This window comes from Nematolebias whitei, chromosome 10 (genome assembly GCF_014905685.2).
Source record: "Nematolebias whitei isolate Nwh7 chromosome 10, NemWhi1, whole genome shotgun sequence".
NCBI classification, from domain to species: Eukaryota; Metazoa; Chordata; class Actinopteri; order Cyprinodontiformes; family Rivulidae; genus Nematolebias; species Nematolebias whitei.
This window is the reverse complement of record NC_056507.1, coordinates 37,584,617-37,593,145: the sequence shown is the minus strand read 5'-3', so window position 1 is coordinate 37,593,145 and position 8,529 is coordinate 37,584,617. Positions and strand designations below refer to the sequence as shown.

At 39.6% G+C, this 8,529-nt stretch overlaps 1 protein-coding gene across 1 annotated transcript in view; it reads left to right on the top strand.

Moving 5' to 3' along the window:
- Positions 1-1,282: 1,282 nt before the first annotated feature.
- Positions 1,283-8,529, top strand: part of plxnb2b (plexin b2b) — a gene marked incomplete in the record, with an annotated part of 234,589 nt that continues 227,342 nt past the window's right edge. The window contains 1 exon segment of the mRNA XM_037683644.1: positions 1,283-1,394.

The window sequence follows — 8,529 nt, the reverse complement described above, 5'->3', positions numbered from 1 at the left end:
ATATATATATATATATATATATATATATATATATATTAAAATAGATTAATGTATATATGCATAAACAAATATAAAGTTCTTGTTGTAGGTTTTGGTTCTTTGTTAAAAACAAAAATTAAAGAGATTACAGTTTTTCTAAAACTACAGCCACTAAAAAACGCAGCATATGTGATAGAAGCACAGCAGCAGTGTTTGTTTTGCCATTTTTACACGAACCTGGTAATAAGGCATGTCTGTACATTAAAAAAACAAGAATAATTATTAATCCATGTTTATTTTCAAATCAACACTTTAACGTTCACTTGTATCTAAGGAAGGCTGGGGAGGTAAAAAAAGATTAAGGGGTGGAATTAGGATAAGTTACAGCTCATGATCCATCAGAGCATCTCTGACACCTCGGCCCTGCTCTCCATCTTGCGGGACAGCGACCAGGATGGGCTGTGCGGCTGGTTCTGCTTCAAGTTCATGTAGGTCATCCATTTTGGTTGTGTGTTGTTTTCCAGCTCTTCTTCTAATGCATGTTAGTGGTGCTTAGAAAAGAGCTTAATGTAGCACTACCGCCACCAGCTGGTAAGGTGCATTGATATTAATAATCCGCCCACTAGAGGTGAACAATCCGCCCACTAGAGGTGAACAATCCGCCCACTAAACGGGAACTATAGGCAAAGGTGAGACACAAAAATAGAGGTCCCACTAGAACCGGACACAACAGGCTACAACAAGAACCAGACCTGTGGATAAGGGGCTTATCTCTCACGTTTTCTCATTTCACATTCCCCTCCCTCTTTGCTCCATGTGTTGCCCCCTCTAGCTCCAATCTTCCCTCTGATCTGTTATTGCTTCTGTCACAAAAAGAACATTCAGTCTGGTAATTGTATGTCTGCTGGCCACCACACCTGTTGCTGTCATTGCAGCCATGTTGGGTCGACCCAACTGCTTTGCCCTCTGGCCTCTGTAGTTCCAGCACTCAGCACCACCACCTTTTGCTGCAGGTGTAAATCCACAGGGATATTGAAGTGTGGTTTGGCCAGTACATACATGTGGGGTATTGTGTGTTCTCTCACTTGATTGTGTTTATGTCTAACCTTGAGCACCACCTCTAGCATATGTGACTGTGAAAATGTGTGTCTGCGTCTTCTCAAGCCTGACCAGTACCAACGGTCTTCTCTCTCCATCTAATCTTCTCCTCTCTCTCCCCTTCTCCAGAGTCCCAAGCCCTTAATGAAGCTGGGGGTCAACAGCAGTGTGCAGCTAATTGGCCAAGTTCGCCCAGGGCTTTGGCTACCTGTGATTGAAGTGTCCAGTAAGCACCCACTGTGCAGGCACTGCTGCACCCTTCTCTGTTCCGCTCCGACAGCCAAGACGCTTGCTGCACCCCTGTCTGCCTTTCCCTAGTGAGTAGAACCCAAGGTCATTTTATTTTTACTCATCCTCTCATTTCTTTGCCAAGCTTTCTTCCTGTTCTTGTGCCTGTTATTTTTTGCAATAAAAAGTCCTTTCACTCTTTTTATTACCAGTCATGTCAATTATACATTCTTTGGGAATGTTCTCAAATATTTTTGTGTGTAGTATTTTTTTTTCCATCTTCTATCTCTTTCTATTTTTAGACTGGTTTATTGCCACACTTGGTCCCAGCAATTTCTCAGTTTCTTTGACTTTCACATTTTTTGTACACTTTTTTACTCACATGCCACGGTTGGATTTAGGCTATTTCTAGCCAAAATTTAGGCTATTCCCCCAGTGCCAGTAGACAGGTCCTATCAGTGTCAGTAGATAGGTTCTATCAGTGCCAGTAGACATGTCCTATCAGCTTCAGGCTAGACCAAAGTGCATCTAACTGCTCCGTGTGAACTGCAGAGCATGAAGCCAAAACTACAAGAGGTGTTTATATTAGTTGAGTTGCCTCATTTCTACCTAACAAGGCAGTTCTTACACCTATGGGTTGTTGTTTTTGGACAACAGCAGAAGTTGGGCAGCAGCTCTGGAAAAAGAGAGCGCACATTAAAGAGAAGATTCATTGAGAAAATAGATCTGTTATCCAGCAGATAGTTGCTCATCCCACCAGGGAGATTCAATGGCACTGCTCAACCTCAGTGTCACAGCACATTGATTAAAAACATGTATTTTTGTTGCTGTACCCATACAAGAGGAACAGTGCTGCCTTGTAAAATGGTCCGCACTCTGTGTGAAGAAACAACGGTCCAATTATAAGTCAGGTCCTGGACTAGAAGTTTGGCCAAGTTCTGCAAGTTCTGGCACAACTTTATTTAGTCACTGTTAAGTTTAATGTTTGATTATTAAGATAAACAAGTGAATAAATCTGTTCTAATGCTCATTAAATGAAGGTGTATAGCTGTTGCTGTAATGATTTAATGAAAAAGGGTGTTAAAACTAAAGTTGCCTTTACTCAGTCAAAAAGATGAATGAAGGTGAGTAATAACATAACTGAATATGATATATTAAGGTTTGTCTTCTTCTTATCACTTTTCCACAAACTGTTTCTGCCGTGTTATTTAAGTTCCAAAGATGCCACAAACATTCAAGAGTGGCTGTTTTTTAGCATACTCATCTGTGGAGTGCGTATCCTGACAGACAAGTTCTTATTTTGCTCTTCTTTATTGTCAGCTGCTTACTTTGGTGATAGCTGTTGTTCTCCACTCTCCAACATGTTTCCTGCAGCCTGCATGCCCACCAGCCGTCCCTCTGGTGCGAAAGATAATCAAAATGTGGCTAATTTGAAATGTAGGCTACCCCAGTTGACTGAGCAGACATTTCTCTATCCAAAGTTCTGTTAAATCAACAGTCAGTCAGAAAAAGGCATTTAAACTAAACCCGTGACCCAAAATACAGCCCATTAAACATTCACATTTTCTATCTTTGGTTTGCACTGTTGTTTATCCCGTTTGTTGTTTACATTCTTCATCTCACGTCCCAGAAGAGGGTGTAAATGTCATGGTAATGACATGCGTTTTGGTATCCATGAGGATTAGGAAGTGTCAATCATTCCTCCCATGGGGCTTTGCCTTGGCACAAACCCAGAGCAAAGAGGTACATGGGGATGAATGAATCAAGATGTACTAGAGTAAACTAGTCTCCCGAATCTCATTTTGCTGTCTTATTTATTTATTTTTCCTTCAGTGCAGTGGGTGGGGCCCATAGTGTTCTTTTCCCTTGTGCAACACTGACCTGTTTTTGTGCTGTAACTTTTAGATACTTTGTTTATCAGTGCTACAAACTAGTCCATACATGTTTAATTTTAATAAATTTTAACGCAAATATTTAGTTTTAATAAAAATTATTACCATTTGACATATCATATTATACAAAAATAAGATTGTGCAATATATATATATATTTTTATTTTTTAATTTTTTATTATTATTTTTTTTTTTTCTTATACTGTATAGACATTAAACATTTTTTATGTGTCACATACAGAGCAGGAGAGTTCGGGGGAGTGGTAGCACAGAGGTTAGAGAAGCTGGCCTGTGATTGGAAGGTTGCTGGGTCAACTCCCCGGGCCGACAACATCAGAATGTGGGTGGAAAAGGTGAAACACTCACACCTGCATCCACCCTCATTTGCCCCACTCTGGGCCCTTGAGCAAGGCCCTTAACCCCCTCGGGCTCCCCACATGGCAGCTCTGCTCCACACAGAGAGCTGTGGTAGCTCAGTGGTCTGTGGTTGTGTCAGGAAGGACATCCGGCGTAAAAACAATTGCCAAGTCTTCATGTGAGCTAGTTCACTGTGGCGACCAATGAAGAAGGAGCAGCTGAAACAATTGAGGAAAAAAAAAATACTAATGCTAGTTTTGAACAGTGCTGTGGTTTTAAATTTGGTTCATGTAAAACAAGTCTCAAACATTAAATTTGCTATTCAAATTGACTCAGAATTTAACAGTTTTCTTCCACAGAGAAAGGGAAAAATTATGTCATATGAGATAAAATAGTTGAAATAATGGTAATTGTAATCCAATCAGTTTGGTTTTAACAATGTCTTGCATTATGATTGTGTTCTTGTACAGTCATAGTTTGTAAAAAGCTTTTTTTTTGTTTTTTTCTATCGTCGGTGTTGCCCCCATCCCACATGAGGGACATGAGCACAGTTCTCTCAATTATTCTCTGCAATAATCATATAAGCTAATATTCCAGGCTTCAAAAATATATTCCCACCAATGCATGTTTTTACTTATTTGGTATAGAGACACTTTAGTAATGTGTAAAAGTTGTGTAAAAGGCTGCTGCTCCCTCCTGACATATACCTGCCAGATAATAAACTTGATTGCTCCCAGCCAGAGGAGACATAGGAGCCTTTTCACCTGCCCATGTTTGGTCTCGCTCATCAAACTCTGCAAATGTCATGTCCTTGTGGTACAAAAATAATATAAACCATCTTGTTCTTGACTCATCACCCCCAGCCCTCCTCCTGCAAACTCCCTCAGTCTCCAGTGTGGTACTGCCATGTTCCAGTTTTCCATCACCCCCCATGAATATCCAAGCTGTCGAGGCTGACTGGGCTGAGCATTTTTTTGCCAGGGCACAGTTGGAACGGATCCGGCCTCCAGGCCACATATACTGCTCCACTCCAGGCCCTGCAAACAAGGCCTGCCCTGTGCAGCTGTCCTCTAAATGCTAAGAGCCTTGGTTCACTATGGCAAATTCCTTTTCTACAGTGCCTTTATTTTTAATTGTTGAGATTCCTTATCTTTTTGGAATGTGATCGCTTTACAACCCACTGAGCATGAATTTCTCTTTCAAGCTCATTCTGCAGATCATTGAATTTGCACTGAATCATAAATAGAGAATAAGTCTTTGTTTATCAACAAGGTGTGCAATTGCAGTGGTCTGTATAGATGATGCAGATGCTTTTTGTTCCATTTGTTGTTTTGCAGATTGGCTTTTACTCAGCTTTTTGTGAATCAGCAGGTGTAGTAATGGTTATCTTTCAATGGATTGTATAAGATACATAATAGCCGGAGTTAATCGCCCCATCTGCACCTTTTGTAAGCCTGAGAATTGTGGCCTTTGGGAATTATATGAACATAAGACAAACAACCAGCGGAGGCTTATTGAAAGACACATTCCAGACGAGTCACTCAGTTTTATGTCAAATCCACAGACATACAAATCTCCACAATGATCTGCCAAGTTTTGTAGAAGTCACTGGAGCAAGAATAGCAGAATTTTCACCTCCCTGCTCCGAGCCTACCCCCCTGCGCGTCCCTCTTGTCAGCCATCACTGGACTCTGTTTGGCAGGAGGGGGTGATAGGCAACATCTGGAGAGTATCATTGTGTGTGTGGTTGGTTGAATATGAATATGCTCCGCCAGTAGTTTTTCTTTTATTCATCTAATTTCTGTAAGGCATCATTTTAAATGGCAGCAAATTAGTTGATTAATTTTGCACATATTTCAATGACTAAAACTTGAATAAAAGGAAGATAATAATACACTTCCTTTGCAGCTGAATTACTTCCCATTGCTGACTAAAACAAAGTCAAGGCAGCCCCCCGTTGGCTTAATTTTCCACTTTTTTTGACTTGGTCTTCTCGATATCAACAATGCTGTTTTTTGCTTGGAATTTTCTTTAGTAATAAGAAAAGGAACCTGAGATTGATTCAGCAGGTCTCTGGATGCTGCTCTGCTGCTGCTAGAGATGTGACTACTCCGAGTCATTGAAGTCTCTTTTATTTTGGTGGGCTGTGAAATATAAATAAAGAAATGGAGCTTGTAATTGGTGGTTCTCGGTAATTAGGACCAAGCTGTCAGCTTGCGAAGTTGCCTCAGTCTGATGGCACTGCAGCTAGGGCAGTAATTACTATTATCTACGGGGGCTTGTTGACACAACAATAATCCTATTCACAACCAGGATAGTGGGGTTATGTTTACCATTACCATTTTAGAAGGTTCAGGCACAATAATGGCAACGACATGAATCTTTTAATATTTGTTTTGAAAGTCAGAGAAATGGGGGTGGCACAGTGGCTCAGTTGGTAGAGCCGTTGCCTTTTGGTGAGAAGATCATTGGATCAAATCCCGGCCAGGGGCCTGTCCAGGGTGTCCCCTGCCTCTTGCACAGTGACTGCTGGATATGGGTACCAGTGACCCCCACAATCAAAAAAGGAAGAAGCAGGTAAAGATGGATGGATGAGTAATGGGCAACATCAAATTATTGCTGTAAATAAAAAGGGACACTCCTCTTTGAGCCTTTGATTTTTCTGTTCAATGACTATGTGAAGAGGTTGTCTATGTTTTCATTAGTGAAACAGTTTGACTTTTTTTATGCACAGTGCAGACCATAAACAGCATTATCAATCATCTCAGCAAGTTTTCTAATTCCCCTGTAATCCTGTCCTTTCATTTATAGATACTACTGGGGTTATGCTAGGCTTGGAGCATATCTGCCCACCTGTCTCTGCTCCTCTGTGTGAGAGATTGGATTCCTCAACTCCCCTCCTACCTATATCTTGTCGCACAAACTCACGCATGCTTACACGTTTGTGTCCAAGTATTTGTCCATCTGTTGTCAAATCCTGATAGTGTAAATGGCTTGGTCTGACTTGAGGATTTATAGGATAAAAGCCAATGGAACCTATACCCTCTCTAGGGATTTACCCTATGATGAAGGAAGTAAATGGGCACAGAACCAGAAAACACAAGTGATGGTTCATTTTCCATTTATAGACCTTTGTAATGAGTGTGTCTGACCTCCTGCCAAAGGTTGCGATGTATGATCAGTGTGTGAGCCAAAGAGGTGAGCAAAGGCTAGATAAGTTATTTTTTCATCTACACAGTGACACACAACATGCAGATTGCTGCATCTCTGAATTAAACATGTATCACCTGATTGCCTGAGGTATGATGGACATCAAGGCAGAGAAAATGCTTTTTAAGTGGTCTATTTACAGTAAAAATATTGTATTCATTTTATTATAATAAAACATCTATTACTTTCTGAGGGAACAACACTGGGAGTGTGAGGCTGTCAAAGTGCAGCTCAGTGTAATAACAACAGTATGTCTGCTTTAAATGAGCCAAAGAAAAGAGCAACTTCCTCTAGATATTAGTTTCTTTTGCAGGAGTGCTCTGATTTGGTGATATGTTTTGTGAGAAGTAATAAAGAAATGCATCTGTTTTTTATTGTGCCTTTGTGACACAGTTATGTTTAGAGCCAGCATAAAGAGCTGGAACATGGTATAAAATGATATTATGGGCCATTAGGTGGGGGCCCAAGCTAAGCATTGCTAGCAGTAAGCAAGGACTGGGGGGTGTAATGGGACCGCTGCGTATTGTCTGGGATCTGCTCTTTCACTTCCCTCTGATTGAATCGTCTACATCAGTGGCACTCCATCTCCTGGGAAACTGCAGTAGACAGGGTGATTTTGGCTGAGGACATCACTCTGTCAAACATGGGAGATAAGAGAATAGGGTGGGGGATTGGACCAGTGCGTTTGGAAATGTAAAGGACGGGTGACGTTCAGGAATTATAGCTAGGTTGGCATGCGAAGCAAACCAATCCTGGGATATAGAAATGTTTCATTTAGAGATGATAATATAGTGATATAGAGGGAGTGGTGGCGCAGAGGTTAGAGAAGGTGGGCCTATGATCGTAAGATCGCCAGTTTACCTCCTGGAACCCACAACATCAAAAATGTGGGTGGGATAGGTGAAGCTCCCAGACCTGCCTCCACCCTCATTTGCCCCACTCTGGGCCCTTGAGCAAGGCCCTTAACCCCCATCATCTGCTCCTCTGGGCACCCTAGATAGCAGCTGAGTGAAGCCGATGTTGTATATATTTTAAATTTTATATATGTATGTATATATGTACGTGTATGTATATATTTATTTATGTACGTGTATGTATAAATGTACGTGTATGTATATATGTATATGTACGTATATATGTATATGTATATGTACGTATATATGTATATGTATATGTACGTATATATGTATATGTATATGTACGTATATATGTATATGTATATGTACGTATATATGTATATGTATATGTACGTATATATGTATGTATATGTACGTATATATGTATGTATATGTACGTATATATGTACGTATATATGTATGTATATGTACTATATATGTACGTATATATGTATGTATATGTACATATATATGTATGTATATGTACATATATATGTATGTATATATGTACGTATATATGTACGTATATATGTATATATATATGTACGTATATATGTATATGTACGTATATATGTACGTATATGTATATATATGTATATGTACGTATATGTATATATATGTATATGTACGTATATATGTACTATATATGTACGTATATATGTATGTATATGTACGTATATATGTATGTATATGTACGTATATATGTATGTATATGTACGTATATATGTATGTATATGTACGTATATATGTATGCATATGTACGTGTATATGTACGTGTATATGTACGTATATATATGTATGTATACGTACTATATATGTACATATATATGTATGTATACGTACTATATATGTACGTATATATGTATGTA